Consider the following 23,191-nt stretch of genomic DNA (forward strand, 5'->3'; position numbering starts at 1 on the left):
GGTGGGGCAGACAATAAAAGAGTGAATAAGGCAGCTAGAGGAAAAGGCAAGAAACAGAATTAGAAATCAAGACTTATAAATTTATAGATAATAGGTAAGTTCATAGGTAAGATGTAGAATATCCCTATTATAGATATCTATATATGTTATATATATGTGTGTTTATCTATATACCTATAATAATGTGTGTTTATCTATATAACTATAAATAATGTGTGTTTATCTATATACCTATAAATGTTTAAATAATATACTTAGTATATTATTTAAACATTTATAGGTATATAGATAATGGATACCACACATAAACACACACATATATAAGGAATAATATCTACAAGCAATAAGTAAGTTCCATTGTACAGATGAGGACATTTATACCCAGAGAAACCAAAGCCACACAGATGGAAATAGTAGAGCTCAGACTTTAACCTAGGTTCCTCTCCCTCCAAATCCATCATCCTCCTGAACCAGGCTTCTAGTAAAAGTGTACAAGTAGTAGACTGTACAAGAGAGGCTGAAAGAGAAAGGTAAGAATAATGAGATGAACAGAAGGAGTATATGTTTATAACACTTCTTAGATTTAGGAGAGACCCTATTGTCAACCCTCTATATTTTGTTTTATTTTTTAATTTTTTTAACTTCCTATTTTTTTTAGAGGATGAAACTGAAGTTCAGAGACATTAAATAATTTGTCATGGGTCACACTGGTAATAAGCAACAGAACCTAGATTTCAAACTAAGGTCAACAAGCATTTATTAAATGCATACTATGTGTCAAGAACTCAAAAAATATTTTCTCATTTGATCCTTACAAAAATCTCGAGAGATTTTGTTATCCCCACTTTACAAGTGAGGAAACTGAGGTAGAGAGTAAGTTCCATGTTCAGCTATTTGTCATGTCCAACTCTTTTTCTCTAACCCCCTTTGGGGTTTTCTTAGGACAAATACTGGGTGCTTTGCCATTTCCTTCTCCAGCTCATTTTGCAGATGAGGAAACTGAGGCAGAGGAAAGTGACTTACCTGGGGTCTCACAGCTAGAAAGTGTCTGCAGGTGGATTTGAAAATAGGAAGAGGAATCTTCCTGAGTTCAGGCCCACAGCTCTATTCACTACCTCTAATCCAATGCTCTTTACATGAAAGGGTATTGTGTCAATATTTTGTTTGGTGGACTTCTCTTCACCTCCAATCAGACAGGGTTTCCTAGGGTGAGAAATATGAATGTTGGTGCTGACTTGAGGGGCCTTTTTCCAACAACAAAGTCATTTTCTCTCTTCTGGTATTGGTGACTAAGAAAAAGATGTATATGGACTTTGAGAAATCAATCTCTGATCTTAGACACAAACTGTATGATCCTGAGCAAGTCACTTAACCTCAAATGCCTCCAGAAGGAAGGAAGAATAGGAGGAAGGGAGGGAGGGAGAAAGAAAGGAAGGAAAGAAGAAAGGAAGGAAGGAAAAAAGAGAGGGAGGGAGAAAGGAAGCAAAGGAGGGAGGGAGGAAATGAGGGAGGGAGCAAGGAAGAGAAATCAATCCTACCATTGCTTGTGAAGGTTGAGGGAAAGAAAAGATGGTAAAGAAGGATTTTTAAAGGGTGAATAATAAATGTAGAAAAGGAACATACCTTAGAGATTTCTAAATGTCCTGGACAAGGCACTTGAGATCAGGAGAGTGCAGGTAAATGTTTAACAAACAAGTCTCCAAAGGAAGAAAATCCCTGATAGGCTTTTACATTTAATATAAATTTTCCCCCATCACTTTCTTTTTTTTTTTTTTTTTTTTTTTTTAATTTTTTTATTATATATATATATATATATTTTATAATATTATCCCTTGTATTCATTTTTCCAAATTACCCCCCCTCCCTTATTCCCTCCCCCCGACGACAGGCAATACCATACATTTTACATGTGTTACAATATAGTCTAAGTACAATACATGTGTGTGAATATCATTTTCTTGTTGCACAATAAACATTAGAATCCGAAGGTACATGCAACCTGGGCAGACAGATATTAGTGCTAACAATTTACATTCCCCTCCCAGTGTTTCTTCTCTGGGTGTATCTACCTCTGTCCATCATTGATCAACTGGAAGTGAGTTGGATCTTCTTTATGTTGAAGATTTCCAACCCCCATCACTTTCTTAAGCCGACACAATCAACAAAACTATAAGTCAAATCCTGACTTGTAGCATGAAAATGCTCAAATTGAGACTTTAACAATTAACTCTTGAGCAGGTGCACACTCCTTTCCCAGGGCTCCTCATGTCCCACCTAAACTCCTTCCATCTGGGCTTCTCTAAAATGGGATTTAAAGATGCCTCGGGTATAGAATAAAAGAGAGGAATAAATTATGTCCAGGGTTCAAAGTTGGCAAAAGAAAAGGAATTTTCTCTTTGTATACTTAAGGGAAATGATGGCATCTTAGGCTGTTAAGAATCCCAAAGGACTTATATAATACAACTCTTTGATTTTACAGATGAAGAAACTAAGGCTGGAGATGTACACTGACTTGTTCACATTAACATGGATAGCTACTAATACAATTAGTGGGATAGCTGGTACTCAAACCTAGGTTTCCCGCTTCCTACTACTTTATATTATTTTCTCAAGAGCTGGGCTGAGATGAATTGCATTATAGTGAGCTCCTAGTTTGGGTCCCAGTACTCTTGGTTTCTCATTCACTTATTCAACAGATATTAGTGAGCACCTATATTGTGCTACACATTCCTTAGACAATTACTTCTGGCCCTGGCTATGGGTATCAGCTTCCAAAAACCTTGCTTATTCATAGTGATGGAAGGTCATGACTCAGCTGAATTGTTCAAATAGAAAGTGTTCCTGAACAGACAATCCCTGGTGTTAATTAATTTTGAGTTTTTATTCCAAAGGTCCCAAAGCAACCAAACTAATATTTAATTGAATGATATTATATTTTTAGTATGAGATTCATGTGAAGTAATGGGAAAAAAAGGAACCTTGTATACAGTGAAGTGTAAAAATGCTATAAGACTTTAAGAGATGGAGAAATCAGTATGAGTGGGGCTAGTTTGGGAAGATTTCATTAATAGGAGACTCTAGCATGCAATAGATCCTTAATCTTTTTCACTCTTTCCAACCCTGGGAAGTCTGGAGGGTGAGGTTAATAAATTCAGCTTAATAAATATTTGTTAAGTGGCTATTATGTACAGAAAGCTCTGCTGGCTTCTGGGATTTAGTCAGAGTATGGGTTACACAATAGCCATTATCCTCACTGGGCATGAGGCATCTTGGGTAAGCGATGCAGAAGACAGAACATTGGGCTTGAAACAGAAGACACTGTTTAAATCTTGTCTCAGACACTGACTAGCTATGTGACTCTGGGCAAGTCACTAAAGTGCTCTCAGGTTTAGTTTCTTTACCTGAAAAATGGGAATAACAATAACGCTTCTCAGGCTTGTTATGATGATCACAGGAGGTAATATTTGTAAAGTACTTGCAGGTTTTAAAGAACTATAAAGATATTGATTTTTGTTTTTTGGTAGTTTTAGTCATGTCCAACTCTTCATGATCCTTTTTGGAGTTTTCTTGGTAAAGAGATTGGAGTGATTTGTCATTTCCTTCTCTAGTTCATTTTACAGATGAGGAAACTAAGGTAAATAGGGTTAAATGAATTACCCAGGGTCTCACAGCTAGTAAATGTCCAAGCCCAGATTTGAACTTGATTGTTCAAATTCCTGGTTCCAGATCAGACACTATCCACTGCCACCTAGCTGTCACTCCACACCAGAAGACCTGGGTTAATGCATAAGCTCCCTAGCTGGGGGACTTTTTGTCAGTTAACTGCAGGGTTCTCATCTGCAAATTGCATGATCTACTTCAACACACTGTTGTGAGACTTAAATTAAACAAATGCACAGAGCTATTATTGACAGATTTGAGTGGGGAGGAAGAGAGGACTTGGATGGAGATAACTTACTCCTTTCTATAATCAATCAGGCATCTCTTAAATGCTTATTATGTGCCAGGTAACACATTCTAGCAAATTAAATGCCTACTATGTGCCAGGTTATAGATCATGTCAAATAGAGTTGCCTTCGAAACCAAAAAAACCTGGGTTTACAAAAGAGCTGTGTAACCCTGATTAAGTCTCTCAGTGCCTTTGACAAACTCTGAGCCTAAATTTCAGAGGAAAGTCTGGCCTACATTGATAAGGTAAGTTTCCTATTTAGGTAAAATCAGAAGTTCCTTTCTCTATCCTATTTGTCAGGAACCAAAATTAGAGCAATTAGGAGAGCCTTTGAAACAGTCCTTGTTCTCCAAGGTTACATTCTATCAGAGGAGTCAATTCATCCATGTAAAAGCATATGTCAAATGCTTTGAGACCCTAGCAGCAAGGTCCTCATGTCGGCAGTGAGAAAGAAGTGGGATGTGAGGGAAGTGCTTTTGCATGTATGGGGGACAGTCAGCCTGTGTCAAGGCTAGGAAATGGAGGACCATGAATAGCAGAACAGCTAGCTTGGCTGGCTTGCAGAAAGATTGGATCATATTCAGCAATGTTTCTACTGGACTTATATCCCAAAAAGATCTAAAAGGAGGGAAAGAGACCCACATGTACAAAAATGTTTGTAACAGCCCTCTTTGTAGTGGCCAGAAACTGGAAACTGAGTGGATGCCCATCAATTGGAGAATGACTGAATAACTTATAGCATATTAATGCTATGGAATATTATTGTTCTGTAAGAAACAACCAGCAAGATTATTTCAGAGAGATTTGGAGAGACTTACATGAACTGATGCTAAGTGAAATGAACAGAACCAGGAGATCATTATTCATGGCAACAAAGATTATATGATGATCAGTTCTGATGGACATGGCTCTCTTTGACAATGAGATGATTCAAACCAGTTCCACTTGTGCAGTGATGAAGAGAGCCATCTACATCCAGAGAGAACACCATGGAAACAGAGTGTGGACCCAACATAGCATTCTCACTCTCTCTGTTATTATTTGCTTGCATTTTGTTTTCTTTCTCAGTTTTTCTTTTTCTTTCTTCTTGATCTGATTTTTCTTGTGCAGCAAGATAACTTTATTAATATGTCTACATATAATGAATCTAACATGTATTTCAACATATTTAACATGTTTTGGATTGTCTGCCATCTAGGGGAGGAGGTGAGGGGAAGGAGGGGAAAATTTGGAACAAAAGATTTTGCAAGGGTCAATGTTAGAATAATTACCCATGCATATGCTTTGTAAATATATATATATATATATACAATATACATAAATTATATATCATATATCATATATATTATCATAGCCTGCATGAAGGGAAAGTGTAGAATAAAGTTGGAGTCAGATTGTGAAGAACCCTAAATGAGTTTTTATTTGATTCTAAGAGTAATAGGGAACCAGAGGAGGTGATTGAGTTGGAAAAAAACAAGCGAAAATCATTTTAGCAGTGTGTCAAAAATGTCAGATATCAGAGAGGAGAGAGACAGGTAGGCTGATTAAGATAACTAGTGCAGGTGAGAGTGATAAAGGTATGAACTAAGACAGTGATCACATCTGAGCAGAGAAAAAGACTCAATCATTCTAGTACTCCAGTGAGCACAGATGAAAAGGTTTTGGAAGAATTTTAATTCCTTGGTGGTGGGGACAGTGTTCTTTACCAAAGTTTTTAGCTGACTCCCACACAATCTCAAGAGATGACTCTGGTTCTGAAAGGCCATGGGAAGTACAAGCCCTGACAGGTGTTGCCAAGCTAAGAAGATCTCCGAGGATTGAATCATTGATGGATAGGGTGCTTATCAACAAAAAATCAGCCTCAAGTGTCCTGGAGCTTGGAATTCCTTCTGCTCCTCTCCCCATCTTGGATTCTCCTTTAGTGCTTGAGATCAAGCACTACCTGAGTGTATGTCACTGGGAACCTATGAGCTTCTTAGGGTAGTTTCTGTTTGCTGCTGCTGCTATATCCCTAAACCCAGCACAGAAACCTAAATTTGTTGGATTGAATTGAAGTATAGTAGTGAATCTCCTGAAAACTGACCACAGCAGAAGAGTCAGTTAGGTGTGGAGGGGGTGTGACCTGTATTGTGGAGGGTGTGTTAATTCCAGTGAAGTCATGATTCTTTTGAAATATTGAAAATACTGAGAGCTGTCAGCTTCCTGTATTGCTGCAGGAATCAAATTACCCAGGAAGGTGGGTCAGCCTCTTACCTATGAAGCTAAGCCAGTCTCATGATGTCAGAAGACCCAATAGTTTCTAGGGGACTGGTGACATCCTGGGTGATGTCAAAAAGCAAGCAGAGTATTGGCAGTTTCTGGCCTCTCCCCCAGAGAGGTAAAGGCTTTGAAAACCACTCCCACTGAAGCCTCTTGAAAAAAAAAAAAAGCTTGGTATTAAGCCCTTTATGTGGAGTCTTTTCCTGGGAAGGCCTGGGCCCATGTGATCCAGTGGACAGAGCTTAAGATTTGGACACTAGATAGTTCTGTGGGTTTATATTCCATTTTACCTCTCCAGACTCAGTTTCTTCCTTTGTAAGACTAGGGAGCTGGATATAGATGACCTCTGAGGTCTTTTCCAGCTCTTGATTGATGATAGAATAACAAATCAGATAATTAGAGGTCTTGTTCTAGCCCCACTATTATAATAACTTATATATATATTGCCCAGGGTCACACAGGTAGGAAGTGTGAAGTGTCTTAAGTTGAACTCAAATCCTCCTGATTTCAGGACTGGTGCTCTATCCACTGTGCCACCTAGCTACCCTTTATTTATATAATATTTTTAAAAATATCTGACATATTTCCTCACTTGAATCTCACTGCAAACATAAGGTAATAATAATGACAGCCAACATTTCTATAGTGCTTATTCTGTGCCAGGTACTATACTAAGCACTTTACAATTATTATCTTATTTGATTCTCACAACAACCTTGGAAATGCTATTATTATCATCATCCTTATTTTACAGATGAGGAAACTGAGGCAAATGGGTTGTGATTTGCCCAGCATCGCTCAATTAGTAAGTTTCTGAGGTTGGATTTGAATTCATTGCTGACTCCAGGCTCAGGGGTCTATCCACTGAGATACCTAGCACAAGTGTTGTAGGTATGATTATCTTGATTTTATAGCTGAGGACTCTGAGATTCAGAGGTATATCTCCTAGTCCTATATCAATGTCAGAGAACATATTCAAACCCCTTTACTATATTCCAACACTCTATCCACTAAGCCATGTTTCTGGCTACCTTACCCTATGCTACTTAATTTGGGGGGCTCAGTAGCCCCCAAATTATGATTGTGAAATTAGATAATTTCTAATTTTTTCCTACTTCTGATAGCTCAGAGACTAAAATTTGCCCCAGAGGCATATGGGAAAAAGTCTTTCATTCCTTTTCATAAGGATTTTTGGTTTGTGCCTTCCTTAATCCTCTTCCCCCCTCAGCTCCACCCCAGGGCTCAGGGGGGCCTCCCAGCACAAGCGCCTGCCACACAGCAGCTGGCCAGCTGACTGAGACTGTGACTCATTCAGTTGTGGGTAAGGAGTTTCAGGCCCCCCTCCTCCACTCTCCCCAGTCCTCAAGCCTTTTTTTAGGTGTTTACACTTGAGAGCAGGTGCACCCAGGTCATACTACTGGGAGTCAAGTGAAGCCCTGAAAGAGGAGGGAGAAGGGGAACTATGGACACTGGTATGGAGTCACTAAGGCACCAAGAGGATGAGCTTAATGTCAAGGGTGGAAATGCGGAAGTCAGCCCATCAGGTAGGGTTAGGAACACTGTCTGCTGAGGGCAGAGGTAACCAAGGACGCAAAGGTATCTCATTGGCATTAGGCACAAACTTCTCTGCTCCCTCAATCCTAATACTCAAGAGAGCTCCATCAGGCCTCCAGCCCCCAGGCTGGGGAACCTCTCAAGTTTTCCTAAGTCCAAGTTTCCCAGGCTCATTTCCTGAGCCTTTGGCTTTTTTTTTTTTTTTTTTTTTTTCCCTATTTTTAGTCTTTCATCCTTTCCTAATATTGTCATTCACTAGTAACTCTGCGATGCAGCCCTACCTCTCCCCTTAGCTCAAGTCTTACAGATAAAGATTCATCCAGTGTAGGTGAGAGGTGGTGATGTTACAACAGTGGTTTGTTCATCATTGAAATACCTAAAAGAGGACAGGTTCTTTCTGGTACTGACCTTTCATGCCCTGGATGATGAAGGATGATTTAGCAGAGAAAGGTGGGCACCTCTCTCACAAGGTGTGGTAGAGAGGGATGGGCATGAGTCTAGGAGCTGGGAAGGTCCCTTTTCTTTCTTTTGTTATTTGACTTTTGTTACTAACTATATGGCATGAGTGGATCATTGACTTTGTCTAGGTCTTGGTTTGCCCACATATAAAAATAAGGGGTTAAACTAGATGGTTTCTAGGGTCCCTTCCAGGTCTAATGTTCTAGGATATGGAATTTTCTTTGGCAGGATGGATGGTAATGGCAAAGAAAGTTGTTTGGAAGACTCGGGCCAGAAGAGGGAGTGATTTTATTCTGTCCTTATATAACTTTAGGGAAGTAGTAGGTGTACCAGTTGCTCCACCCCTAATCACTAGAGTTAAGCTTCTCAATCTAAGGTGGCAAGAGATGCTTACTAGCTTTGTGACCTTGGGTGTGTCATCTAACACCAAGGAATTTACATCTGGGAAGGACCTTGGAAAGCATCTAATCCACCTATAAACCTGCTTCGAGCTTTTGATTCATTATCTCACCACTAAAATAATACCTTCAAAATTTTGTCAGCAAAAAACTGGAAACAATTGCTGTCTTGTGATTAGACACTTGGGAGGAACAAATTATGATACAGGGAGAAGAGAATATTGTTGCTTTGTAAGAAGTGACCAATATGGAAAATGTCAAGAAATAGGAGAAAAGCTTCAAAGTGAGTGGAGATACAGAAATAAACAATACAACTTTGTCACTTCCCTGTTCATTCTCTTTTTGTAAGATTTTGGAAATAAATATTTTATTTCGGTTTTGTTTTCACAACTCTGCCAATTTTATTTTATTTTTTAGCTTTTTATTTTCAAAATACATGCATGGATGGTTTTCGACATTCACCCTTGCAAAACCTTGGTTTTCAAATTTTTTTGATCCTCCCTTCACCTCCTCCAATAAATGGCAAGTAAGTTTAACATGGGAAATTATTCTATACATATTTCCACAATTCTCTTGCTGTACAAAACAAAATCACATCAAAAACGGAAAAAATAAGAAAGAAAACAAAAAGCAAGCAAACAACAAAAAAGGTGAAAATACTATGTTGTGATCCACACTCAGTCCCCATAGTCCTCTCTCTGCATGCAGATGGCTCTCTCCATCACCAGTCAATTCCAGCTGGCAGGAATCACTTCACTGTTGAAAAGAGCCACATTCATCAGAACGTGATTATTCTGATGATTATTGTATAATCCTGTTGTTGCCGTGTACCATATTCTCTTGGTTCTACTCACTTCACTCAGCATCAGTTCATGTAAGTCTCTCTAGGCTTTTCTGAAATTATCCTGCTGGTCATTTCTTACAGAACAGTAATGTTCCATAACATTCATATACCATAATTTATTTAACTATTCTCCAATTGACAGGCCACTACAAAAAAGGACTACTACAAACATTTTTGCACATGTGGGTCCTTTTCCTTTTTTAATGATCTTTTTGGGATATAGGCCCAGTAGAGACACTGCTGGATCAAATGATATGCACAGTTTGATGGCCCTTTGAGCATAATTCCATATTGCTCTCCAGAATAGTTGGATCAGTTCACAACTCCAACAACAATGTATCAGTGTTCCAGTTTTCCCACATCCCTCTAATATTCATCATTATCTTTTCCTGTCATCTTAACCAATCTGAGTAGGGTATAGTTGTATCTCTGAGTTGTCTTAATTTGCATTTCTCTGACTAACAGTGACTTAGAGCATTTGGAAATAAATATTTTAATTAAATTACCACATAAAAATATTATGGATCAAGTAAATCTTCATTCTAAAGGATCTTATACAAATGAAACTAAGTAATTCTCTATCAGTGTCTTTTTTTGTTCCTATGCCATAATTCAACTATTCTTCCTTAAAATACTGCTTTGTGTATAACATCTGTAGATCTGAGATTTGAAAGATTTAAAGACTCAGGATTGTTACCAATAAAGTTCCTTTTCTCCTTACATTATGGCTGATTGATTCTCAAGTTCTGGACTGTTTTGATCTGTAAAGAAAATATTCAAAGATATTTTTCATTATAATATCAGCATTTTGCAAAAGTGAGATATGAATGCAAATATATGCATGATGCACCTTTATTCTATCAGTAGACTTGTATTTTGCCATGATCCTTTCTTGTAGCTGCCAACATCCTTGCTTCATTTTCATGGCATGTAGCTGTAGTGCCAAACTATAAAGATAACCCACAAAAATGCAACTCTTCATAACCCCATTTGGGTTCTTGGCAAAGATACTGGAATTGTTTGTCATTTCCTTCTCCAGATGATTTAACAGATGAGGAAACTGAGACAAATAAGCTTAAATGACTTGCCCAGGATCACATAGTTAGTATGTATACGAGACCATATTTGAACTCAGGATGATGAATCTTCCTGACTTCAAGCCTGGCATGGGCAGGCCCTTGCATTCAGTCAGGAGACCTTCCTAGAGAGATCCCTCTGAGCACATACTAATAAAGATATTTCACTTCCATGGAAGAGAAGAAATAAGGAATAAATCTTAAAGGTACAGTCTGGTATGACCCACATGCCATGCGGTTTCTAATCTTTTTTCCTTTCTCAAACGATGATTCAAAAAAGTCATCATCATTGTGAATTATTGGCTCTACTTCCTGTTTTACTTTTTGTCTGTTTGCTCCAAGGCAAGCATGGTGTGTTGGGATAAGCAATTCTGAAGATCTGGTATTTTTTAAACATATCATTATTTTCATAAATGATCATCAAAATCTCATTGTAGTAGAGTAGGAAGATCCTCCAGCAGACACAGTCCTGAGTATCTGTTAACACAGAATATAGCAGCTACATTAAGATAGTAGGACACTAACCAGATTCCCTTCAATTTTCAACCTTTTCTGGGCTATTTCTTAGGACTCCACATCACATGCATTATGTTCTCACTAATATGGACATTCCCTGAACTCAAATCTATCACTAACTGTGCCCCATTCCTGAAATTCCCTCCCTGGGAATCCTCATCTTCCACCAGGGCTCAGGCTAGGTAGTACCTTTCCCAAGAAGCCTTCCCTGATTCCCCTAGTTGTCTACCATAGCTTATAAAGTCTCTCCTTTTCATATTATCTTGTTCTTTTTTCAATATAAGGAATGTAAACTCCTTGAGGGCAGAGTGTATTTTATTTCTATCTTTGTATGGGGGTGACTGGATTGGAAGCTAGGCAGCCCAGTGGATAAAGTGCCAGGACTAGAGGCAAGAAGAATCTTTCTAAATTCAAATCTGGCCTCAGCAATTTACTAGCTGTGTGACCCTGGGCAAGTCACTTAATCCTGTTTGCCTTAGTTTCTTCATTTATAAAATGAGCTGGAGAAGAAAATGGCAAACCATTCAAGTAATTCTGCCAAAAAATGTTTGTGGCAGCCCTTTTTGTAGTGGCTAAAAACTGGAAATTGAATGGATGCCCATCAATTGGAGAATGGCTGAATAAAGTGTGGTATATGAATGTTATGGAATATTATTATTCTGTAAGAAATGACCAACAGGATGAATTCAGAAAGGCCTGGAGAGACATACACGAACTTATGCTGAATGAAATAAGCAGAACCAGGAGATCATTATACAAGGCAACAATAAGACTATACCATGATCAATTCTGATGGATGTGGCTCTCTTCAACAATTGTTCAGTAATGAAGAGAATCAGCTCCACCCAGCGAAAGAACCACAGGAAATGAATGTGGATCACAACATAGAATTTCCATTCTTTCTGTTACTGTTTGCATTTTTGTTTTCCTTGTTAGGTTTTTTTACCTTCTTTCTTTTTTACCTTCTGATTTTTCTTGTGCAGCAAGATAACTGTATAAATATGTATACATATATTGGATTTAACATATACTTTAATATATTTAACATGTATTGGACTACCTGCCATCTAGGAGAGGGGATGGGAGGAAGGAAGAGGAAAGTTGGAACAGAAGGTTTTGCAATGCTGAAAAATTACCCATGCGTATGTTTTGTAAATAAAAAGCTATTTAAAAAAAAAAAAAGCATCTCTGCCAAGAAAATCCCCAATGGAATCACAGATATGACTGAACAAGAAGTGACTACATCCCTGAATTCGATTTCATTGCTGTAGGGAACTGCCTAGCTTAAAAGAAAAAAAAAAAAGAAAATAAAAAGCTCCCTCTGCCAGTTCAGATCTGCCATCACCTTTTCTGAAATTCAATTTTAGAGACTGGCCAAGAGTACTAAGAGTTTAAGGGAGGGGTATAAATATGTGACAAAGACTGGACTTCATCCCAGGTGATTTTAGCCTCAAGACCAATTCTGCAATGCCCCATGGCTCTCATATTATGTGCTTTTTACATGTTAGGCATTTAATGATTATTTATGAATTGAATGCATATTAATTAAAATTATGAATTAATAAATTTTTAATAATAAAGGTTTTGTGATCCTTTCCTCCTTTGCTGTGCAGGTGAAGAAAGTTATGTTTGCAAAAGGTTATAGATTGTAGTAAAAGAATGGGTTTAGTTAGCTACTAGGTTCTTCTAAAAAAAATTATATTGATATCTCTTGTTTTCCATTGCTGAAACTTTCTTCTCTATTCCTTATAACACCTTTTTTTTTTTTCCAAACAAAAAGAAGAGGAGCAGCTAGGTGGCGCAGTAGATAGAGTACCAGCCCTGAAGTCAGGAGGACCTGAATTCAAATGTGCCTCAGACAAGTAACACTTCCTAGCTGTGTGACCCTAAACAAGTAACTTAACCCAAATTGCCTCAGAAATTAAAAAAGAAGAAGAAGAAGAAAAATTATCAGCAAATCTGATCAATTCATTAGGGGAAAGAATCTGAAAATATATGCAATACCCTTCTCCCACCTCTACAAGAGGAAGACTGTGGGAGGTATTTCTCATATCTCCTTTTGAGGGACTTTGCTTATCCTTTTAAATTTTATAAGAGTCACTTTCATTGTTTTGTGGTTGTTGGTGGTTCTTTCTATTTACATTGCTGAAGTCATTGTGTATATTGTTTTCTTGGCTTTGATTACTTCACTCTATATCAATTTGGTTGTTCTCCTTTCTGCTGACATGCCATAATTAGTTCAATCATTCCCCAATGAATGGACCTTCTATTTTGATTCCGGATCTTTTCTGTTACTAAAAGTGTTACTATAAATAATATTTATGTCTATGAGTCAGTCAGTCAAACATTTATTAGGTGCCCACTATGTGCCAGGCACTGTGCTAAACTCCGGGGGTACAAAAAGTGTCAAAAGACACTGTCCTTAGGAACTCACAATTTAATGGGCAAGATAATAAGCAAATAAATATGTACAAACTATATGTAAGACAAGAGAATTTTCTCTATATCAATGACCTCCTTGGATTATAGAGAAAACAGTGGAATTTCTGGGTCAAAGGTTCTGGGCATTTTAGTCACTTTATTTGAATAATTCCAAATTGTTTTACAAAATAATTGGACTAATTATCGGCTCACCAACAATGCACATTTTCCCACAACTCCTTTAATTTTGACCATTCCTCTCTTTTGTCATTTTAAACCAGTTACTAGGTGTGAGATGAAATCTCAGGATTGTTTTGATTTGCATTTCTTTTTTATTAGTTATTTAGTAAATTCATAGTTTCTTTTTTTAGCTTGTAGTCCTTTTGAGATATGTTTTTCATATCCTTTGATCAATTTATTGGGAAATAGAATGGATTGTTAACCTCGAATACATGAACTTGAGGATTTTTTCCTCAATACTGACAACTTTATTTCAGGATAATTGATTTCCTTTACAAACTTATGTATTGATTTTCTGCATTTCAGAACATTATTCTGAGAAAGGGTGTGCCGAAGAGCCCCAGGTCACACAATAAGTGTTACGAAACTCCCAGTAAGATGATCTGAGAGGTTGTTCCCTTTTCTCCAATTATCTAGTAAATGTGGTCCCTGCCACTAATGTACAGTGACTAATTAAAATTGCTTTGAGATCCTTAGATAAAAAGTACTCTGGGAGGTGGGCCCAGGAAAGGGCTGGATGGAACACTCTGGTCGATATGCCTGAATGAACCTGCAGATGTTGAGCAGCCTTTGAGGGGACAGCAGAGACAGGCAGGTGGAAAATTCCTTCTGGCCCTAAAGCTTGGCAACCAGATAGCAGTTGTGATGGGCCTGGCCAGTAAGAGCAAAGTGTTCATGTGACAAAAAATAAAATAACCCCCCAGTCCTAGGGAGTACGAGGAGGTGCCTGGTAAGATCCCTAAGATAATCAGAAAACGCATAGCCCCAAACTCAAGGCAAGTATGGGCGGAGGGGAGGTTGGGCAAGGAAAAACTCCTGTTTTTGAACTTCTCTTTTGTAATCTGGTACTTTCTCTCAGAAGGGAGCCAGAGCCATGAGTCAGAAGTGGCCCCTCCTCTTTTCCCCTCCTGCTGAGCCCTGAGTCTCTGTGACCTACGAAAGCAGTTGAATAACTATAGATTCTAAACTAACCAGAAGCTTGGAAGAACATTAGGACGGGAAGAGATTGCCTCACAACAACTCACATTTCTATAACTTTTTAAAGCTTCCTCACCACAAAGATGACTGCCATATCATTAGCATCCCCAGTTGACAGACAAGAAAACTGAGGCTAAGGCAAAGCAATGTGTTCAAAGTCACAGAGTTTGTAAGTAGGAGAATCAGAATTTAAACTAAGGGATCCTGGCTCCCTGCTGGCTTTTAATAAATAGTCTCCATAGCTAATTCACTGGATAGAATGAGCTGTCGTTTGTCCTTTGTTCTGGAAGAAAATCATGGTATCAGGGAAGGGATGCCATGACCTACAAGGAGTTGGATTTAAATGGGGGCTGTGCAAGGTCATCTGCCTCACTTTCTCCTGCAGAGATGTCTGGGTACAGTGGCCAGATATAGATCAAGAGGACTGGAAATGGCTCTGAATTCAGTAGGAGACAATGGCCTTTTTAAGTTAAGGTCTTCAATGGGCCTGTTCGCTATTTGGACAGAAACAAAAACAGCCAAACACCTACACCAATAACAACAACTACCATAATCCGTCTGAATGAAATAGGACAAAGGAATCAAGGTATATCCTTAATTAATCAACTTCGTGTCAGGCTTTGTGTATTTGTGTTGCATATTTGTGTGTAGGGTGGGGCATATGAAGCAAAAATAAAGCAGTACCTTCCCTTGATGAGTTTATGTTGTAAGGAAGGAAATATATTTACAGATAGTAAAGTTTAGTCCAGAAGCACTTGAAGCAGCAACAGCAGCAGCAGGACTTATTAAGTGCCTGCTGTGTGTCAGGATTGTACTCAATGCTGGTGATGCAGAGAAAGGCAAATCACAGTCCCTTCCTTCCTGAACTTCATATTCCAAAGGGGAAACAATGGAAATAGTAAAAATTAGGTCTTCTATAGCACTTTCCAGATATTATCTCAGTTGATTTTCATGACATATCCCTACTTTATGGAGGAAAAAACTGAAGCAAACAGAGTCACACAGTGAATAAGAGTCAGAGGACAAATTTGAACTCAGGTCCTCCTGGCTCCCCACCCAGCACGCTAACTAAGGCAAAAGCAAAAAAGTACAAATAAATCATGTGAAGGATAAACTGGAGGGAAGGTACCAGAATTAAGGAGGACTGCAAAAGGTTCTTACAGAACGTGAGATTTTAGTAGAAACTTGAAGGAAGCGAGGAGGAGGAGGTGAGAAAGTGATTCAAAAAGTAGATACAAAATCTATACAGATGCCTTTGAGCAGAAATGTGATATAGTTAATGTATGCTGGGCTGCATTTCTAGTCCTGAAGACCTGGATTCAAATCCCTTCTTGAACACTTACTAGCTATGCAAAAATTAGGCAAATCACAATCTCTCAGCCTCAGTTTCTTCACTTATAAATTACATGTGATAACACCCTGCCTCCAGGTGCCTTCCAACTTTAAATCTATGATCTTACAAATACAAGGTAATGGGGCAGAAGAAAGGACAATAGCAAGTATGGGAATCAGAAAGTCCCTCCCATAAAGGCATGGAGATAGGAGACGAACAGCAGAGAAATAATAGAACTTTATCAATGGAAAGGAATCAATGTTCATCTAGCCCAACTTGCCACTTTCATTTAAGAGAATGGGATATCAGAAGTGAGGAGCAGCAAGAAAGCTGGTCTGGCTGGATTGTAAAATCTTATAAAGCAATGTTTGCTAGTTCTGGAAAACTAGTTTTGAGCCAGCTTGTGAAGAGCTTTAAATGCACAAAGGCATTTATTTTTATTTTATTGTAGAGGTACCAGGCAGCTCCTGGGGATTCCTGGACAGGGAAGTGAAAGGGGCAATCTGCACTTTGGACATTTTATTGCCAGATCCCCGATTTTCTGGCTCCTTGGAGTAGGAGATGTGATTTCCCTTCCCCCCTTCCTCTCTAATCTAAATAGTCAGTAGGTAACAGTATGGCTGGGAAGTTGAGCATTTCTGAATGCTGCTTAGCTTTATTGCCCTCTGAGGCTCCAGACCTGTCTCCAGCCCATCTTGGTTACAGATGGGTGTCACTAGTTATATGGGTGACTGGGTCATGGAGTGTGACTTGATAGGGGCCGACTAATTCCCACTACTGGAAGAGCCACCCAGAATATATGCCCTACTAACCCTGCGTCATCTCTGCTTAATACAAAGGACACTGTCAAGTCTGTGCTGAGCTAGAGAGGCTCCAAAGATAAGACAGGCCATGAACCTGTCTTAGTGACAGCCAATTAGCAATTGCCTGGTTGGGGAACCTGACTGCCAGTGACTCATTGACAGCCAGTCAGGAGGCCTGAATAGTTCTATATTCCTATTCCTTACACTCTGCTAGTCCTAGTCAGGACATACTTAGGAACATATCATTTGATTATATCCTCCAACTCCATATTTTATGGAAATATATTAGAATTTGCAATCATTATATTTTGAACTTATAGAGATGTTAGAGAGACAGTATGGTGTAACAGAAAGGGCTCTAGATTTGGAGCCAGAGGAATTGGAATCAATTCTGCTATTTACTACCTGTGTGACCTTGAGCAACTTCTTTGGGCCTCAGTTTCCTCAGCTGTAAAGTGTGGTTACTTTCTAAGAATAGGGGATATATATACTGGGCATTTCTTCTCTATCCCAGTCAACCACAGGGAAGTCAAAATGCCTTAAGAATTGAACATTGCTGGTGGGAGTAAATGTGGCAGGGGAAAAAGGGATAAGGGTTACTTCTGACCACAGGAGAATAAAAGACCTAAAACCAAGAACCCTCTTCTCCAGAACCTTCTCCAAAATCCTAGTCTGTACGTGAATTTCTGCCTGTCAGGTATTCCTTCTTCTGATCCATGTGTCATCTGGGTTGAAGGGCTACATTGGTCCTCAAACTTTTTAAATAGGGGGCCAGTTCACTGTCCCTCAGACTGTGGGAGGGCCAGACTATAATAAAAACAAAAGCTCACACTCTGTCTCCACCCCTCAGCCCATTTGCCATAACTAGCCGCTGCATAAATGTCCTCAGCAGTTGCATAGGGCCTGGGGTCATAGTTTGAGAACCCCTGGGCTAGAAGGTCTCTATTTCCCCCTGCCCATTCCTCCTACCTTCCTTTTAGAGATGATCCTCTTATGACTGGATGGGCATGGGTAAATATTCTGCTGCAACTTTAATTCCTGGTTTACAAAAAAAATTTCCATTTCTTTGATGCTTTCCAGAAGTCATAGAAGTTAGGGATTTTTACCTTTAAAGTGAAAGGAAGGAAAGAAAAGGAGAAAGAAAGGAGGGAGGGAAAAAGAAAAGGACAGAAGGAGGAAAGAACTTCTATAGACAATGATAATCTACCTAGGCTCATTTCTTTGTGTTTAACATATTTCCACTCCATCTCACTCACTCCATCCCAGTGATTCTGAATGTCCAGTTGCCAATGTGCAAACCCTGTTTTCATTTTCCATTCACCAAGCTCTTTTTCTCATTCCCTTCAAGCCAACTTTCCTCAAACTTCTACTCTAAAATTATCTAGTTTTTCCACTATGCTCTCTGAAATATCTACTCTATAAGTAAGAGGATTTTATCTTAGACCCTTTTACTCCTTGTGCCTCCATCTTCTTGGTCTCACTGAGACCTGTTTCCTTCTGGAGACCCTTTCCAGCATTTGCTCATTCATCCAGACTCACTAGTTGTGGGGGGATTGGATTACTTTTCTCCTCATGGTCATTTCTGGGCTCTTTCTCTAATATCATCATCATTCAGTAACCTCTCCTTTGGCAGCTGTTGTCAACAGACTTCTAAGAAACTCTCATTTCCTGAATTATTTTAATATCTGGCTGACAGTCTCTCTCTTCCCCAATGTCCGCCCTCAAATTAGGGGATTTCAACATACATATGGATACTCCCTCAAACTCACTAACCTCTCAATTCCTCAATTTGCTCATTTCCCTCACCTACTTCAGTTATTACCCACAAATGTTGCACATTCATGTTCATGGATTCAGAATTTCCCTTGTCTGATCATAATATTTTATCATTCAACTTTTCCTTCTATCTTTTAACTTCCACCCATGTTCTTCATCCTCACCATGACCCCTCAGTTCTTTCCCAGGCTATGATCACCCCCGCATTGGCTACATTGTTTTCCCTTTTCCATTTTAAACTCCTACTACTCTATACAATGCTTTTTTTTTCACAAGTCTCTTGCCCTTTTATCCTACATAAGATTTCACCCTCCTAAACCTCAGTCTTAAATTATGTCCATCAGTTGTCTTTCCTCCTACTCACTATTGAATGAGGAGGTGAATGAAGCTGGAGGAAAGTAGGAAATCATTCTGACAGGATCCACTACAAATTTATGTTACATAATCTCAACTGAATCCTCACTGTGGCAAGGCAATCTTTTTGTCTCTACCTAATTGATTTACTATCTTACTCACCACATAGACTTTTCCCAACCTTTCCTTTCTCCTCAAGCCTCCCACGGCACCCCCTATTTCCTACCCTCTCAGTTGAAAATCTTGTCTTGTAGTTCATTGAAAAAACTAAAGTCATTCACATAGAACTTCCTCTTCTTCTCCATTTATTATATTATATCATTCAGATGTTTTCTGTTCCAATCTCCTCCTTTGCCACCATCTCATATGAAGAGGTGAACTTTCTCCTTAATAAGGCATACATACACAAGTGATCCCTCTCCATCCCATCTTTTTCAGCAAATGGTGCTTTCTATCATCCCAATTCTCACTAATTTCTAATCTTCCAAATGTTTTTCTCTTCCCTATACACACTCACACATACTCTCTCTCTCTCTCTCTCTCTCTCTCTCTCTCTCTCTCTCTCTCTCTCTCTCTCTCTCTCTCACACACACACACACACCAAAACCAAAAAAACCTCCTGTTTTCTCCTCCTCAAAAAATCCAGTTGAGTCCTTTGTCCCCGACACTTATCTTCTAATATCTGTCCTCTCTTTTGGGAGCAAACTCCTTGAAAAAGATTGTTTATAACAAGTGTCTCTCCCTCTCTCTCTTTAACTCTACTTTTTGACTTCTTTTCTTATTAAACTTAAATTGCTCTCTCCAAAGTTACTAGTGATTGCTTCTTAATTGCCAAATCTAATGGCCATTTTTTAATCTTTATCTCCTAGAGCTCTCTGCAACCTTTGACATTAGTGGTCACCCTCTTGTCTCCAGGTTTTTGTGATCCTGCTGTCTCTGGGCTCTGTTATAGGCCAGAACTCTGAAACAAGGATTCTTACAAGGTATTAACTAAGTGGAATTGATGAGATAATGGTTATCTACTTTAGCATGGTGCTTAATAGTTCTCTAAATTCAATATGATTGATTTAATCTTACAACAAATAATGGTTTCCTAGTGATATAATCATTGGTTTATACTCAGTGTAAAGCATATAAGCTAGGAGCCTCAGCTAGGTTCAGAGATACAGAGAGCCAGGGAAAACAAGTGGACTGGAAGCTGAAGCACAAGCCCTTGGACTCAGATTATTCATCCCATCTCACAACACCTTGGTGGCAGTCTCTCCTCTGAGACCAAGGCCTGTTTGAAAGGCTCTCCAGAAATCTACTCAGCCCCAGGAATGAGATAATAAAGAATTTGGATATAATACCTAGCTACTCTAGTGGTCAACACTCTGCTGAAATGAAGGCTGCTCCCAGAGACTTCAAGAAAACCAAACAAAAGAACATTACATTTTGGCACCTGAACAGGGGCTGACATGATCCTGAGTTCAGTGGAAAAAGTCTCCGTTCCTAATTTCAGTGGAAAACTCTCTGTGACCCAGAAATTAGGGTGAATACAAGAAAGAAACTTTCTAAAGGGCTAAACTAGTGCTTCAGCTGAAGTGGGACAGATGTTTAGAAAACAGCCTTCTTTTCCAATTCAAGGAAAATGTGTCAAAAGCTTGATTAAACTTATAAAAAACCAAGGTTTGATTGTAATTTGGGAGCAGATCATTGAACTTTTAGAAACAGTACAGTACACATCTCCTTGGTTCTCTAAGGGAAAAGATGAGTGGAAATTAGTAGGAGAGCACTATGTGAATACTACAATGATAATGGACCTGACTCAATTAATAAAGAAACACTTTATACATATAACTTAATACAACTAGCTTTAAGGAATTATATAAATATTAGAATAAGAAAAAAGAAGAAAGAGCAAGAGAGGGAAGAAACTGACAAACTAGGTGAAAAGGTAAAGAATTAGACAAGAATGAAGTTAAGTACAATTCTGATGAAATTAAGGAGTGTGGTGCTTCACAGCAGGAGCCATTAAAGCATTCCCCAACCCCTGACCTACCCCCCCTCAATTAACCCTTCATGGGTGGAGGAAGAAGGAGGAGGGGGAGAGGCAGTGACACAAACAGAACCACCTATGAAGCAGCCTATGCAAGATTACAAAAGGCATTGGTTAAGGCAAAAAAAGGACAGGATATATCTGATTTAATAAATGCATACCCTGTGATTGAAGACTTTGATTCTGGTCAGCAAAGGAGAAAATACACTCCTTTTGATCTAGAAAAAATCAAGTATTTGCAAAAAGGTTGCACTCCTTATGGGGATACATTGTCTTATGTTAATATGTTACTAGATAGTTTGGCTTATGAAATCCTAACCCGAGTGATTGGAAATCCATAGCAAGGACATGTCTAGAACCTGGACAAAACTTGTGGCTTTTGGAGTTTCATGAATTATGCAGGATACAAGCCTAACGCAATAGGCAAACAGGAGTTAATGTACAAATCACCTTTGACCAACTAGAAGGTAAAGGTCAGTAGGCAGACACTTCAGCACACATTAATTACCTTATACGAGTATATGAGCAAATTGCTACTGCTGTTATAAAAGCTTAGGGTTCCCCCCAGGAAAAGATGGAGGGCACAAAAATAGAGCAAGGTCCCAATGAACCCTTTGCTGATTTTGTGGGATGTCTGCAGACAGCTGTCACAAGAAACACTGGAGAAAATGAAGCTACAAAGATAATGATAAGACAACTGGCTAAGAAAAATGCCAATGAGTTTGCAGAAGAATTATATGGGGACTACACAAAGATGCTCCTTTAGAGGAGATCATAAGATGCTGTGTCATAGTGGGCACAAATGCCTTTTATAGCCAGATTATGATGAACATGGAAAGACAGGGGTCCTCTTGGCAAGGGACTCCCAGAGAAACTCATCAATTCTCTATTCCACTGTCAAACTTATTTGACCATGCCACTTTGAAGTAAACTGAGATCTTTTGAGGGTCCCGGATCCCCTTCTGGGGAGCTCCCAAACCCTAGGAAAAGCATTCCTTTCCCAGACAAGTTCTTCCTAAGTTAAGTGGCTTCATTCAATCAGAGATGCTGGTCAAATCACCCTTCATTGAAACTGAGATCTTTTGGGAGTGGCCCGGATCCCCTTCAGGGAGTTCCCAGACTCTGGGAAAAGCCTTCAAACTCCCAGTTAAGTGATCTTATTCAATTAGAGTTCTAAGCCCTGGGCATTGACAACATTGAAGGAATCTTAATTTTGAATGCAAGCCTGAGCCTCAGACTGCTAATAAAAGACAATTCTGAACCCCAAATCTCTGAAGAAGTCCAAAACTGGATTATGTTTGCTAAGGAAGTTCTCTTCTTGGCAAAGCTTCCTGCCAGGACTTTTGCCCATTGTGAAAATATTCTTTTCTCAGTCAACCTTTGTTATCTCCCTGACAGGACCTTTTGCCATTAAGAAGTCTGTCTTCCTAGCAAAGTTGATTTTTCATTGCCAAACTCCTAAGGAGTTACCTTCTTAGTAAACAATAAAATTCCCTTTTCTGCCACTCAGATTTGTGGGTTTGCAAATTCTGAATTCTTTCAAGGTGGACCTGTGCATATCAGAGGGGATTCCCCACCCCAATTCTCACACATTTTTACTACCATGTACATCATCATCTTCCCAGTCACTAAACTCTACTGGCTCCCTATCAAATGTAAAATCCTCCATTTGGTTTGTAAAGTCCTTTTACTTGACTACTTCTAATCTTTTCCCCATTTTTACATCTTATTCTCTTCCCTCCAGTGGCAGACATTTGGTCTCCTTGCTCCTCCCTGAACAAGAAACTTCCTCTCTGTTCCTGATAATTTTCCGTGTTCATTCCCCCATGCTTGTGATGAGAGTTAGGTAAGGGGTACCTGAATGAAATTAGGGTTAATTGAGGTTTAGTGGCAGGTTCGGGGAACAGGGAGTCAAATAGAGCTCTCTTGCAACTCCTTTGGATTTGGCGCAAGTAGTGGCACAAGAGTTCTCTGTAAAGGAATTTACAGACCCGAAAACCTAGATTAATAAAAGAAGTTTCTTATGGGATTTGGAAGTAAGGTTGGAAGGTAGAAGACACCAGGGCCAGGGCTGGTGCTTGGTGGGCAGGAACCTTTGATATAGCTGGAGTAAGGATGCCATGTTTGGGGCTCCTGCCAAGAGTGGACTCCAGTTTCCCTCTTTTATAATGGGTAGCTTTTGGTGAAGGGGCC

This window comes from Sminthopsis crassicaudata, chromosome 4, assembly GCF_048593235.1.
Source record: "Sminthopsis crassicaudata isolate SCR6 chromosome 4, ASM4859323v1, whole genome shotgun sequence".
In the NCBI taxonomy this organism is placed as follows: Eukaryota; Metazoa; Chordata; class Mammalia; order Dasyuromorphia; family Dasyuridae; genus Sminthopsis; species Sminthopsis crassicaudata.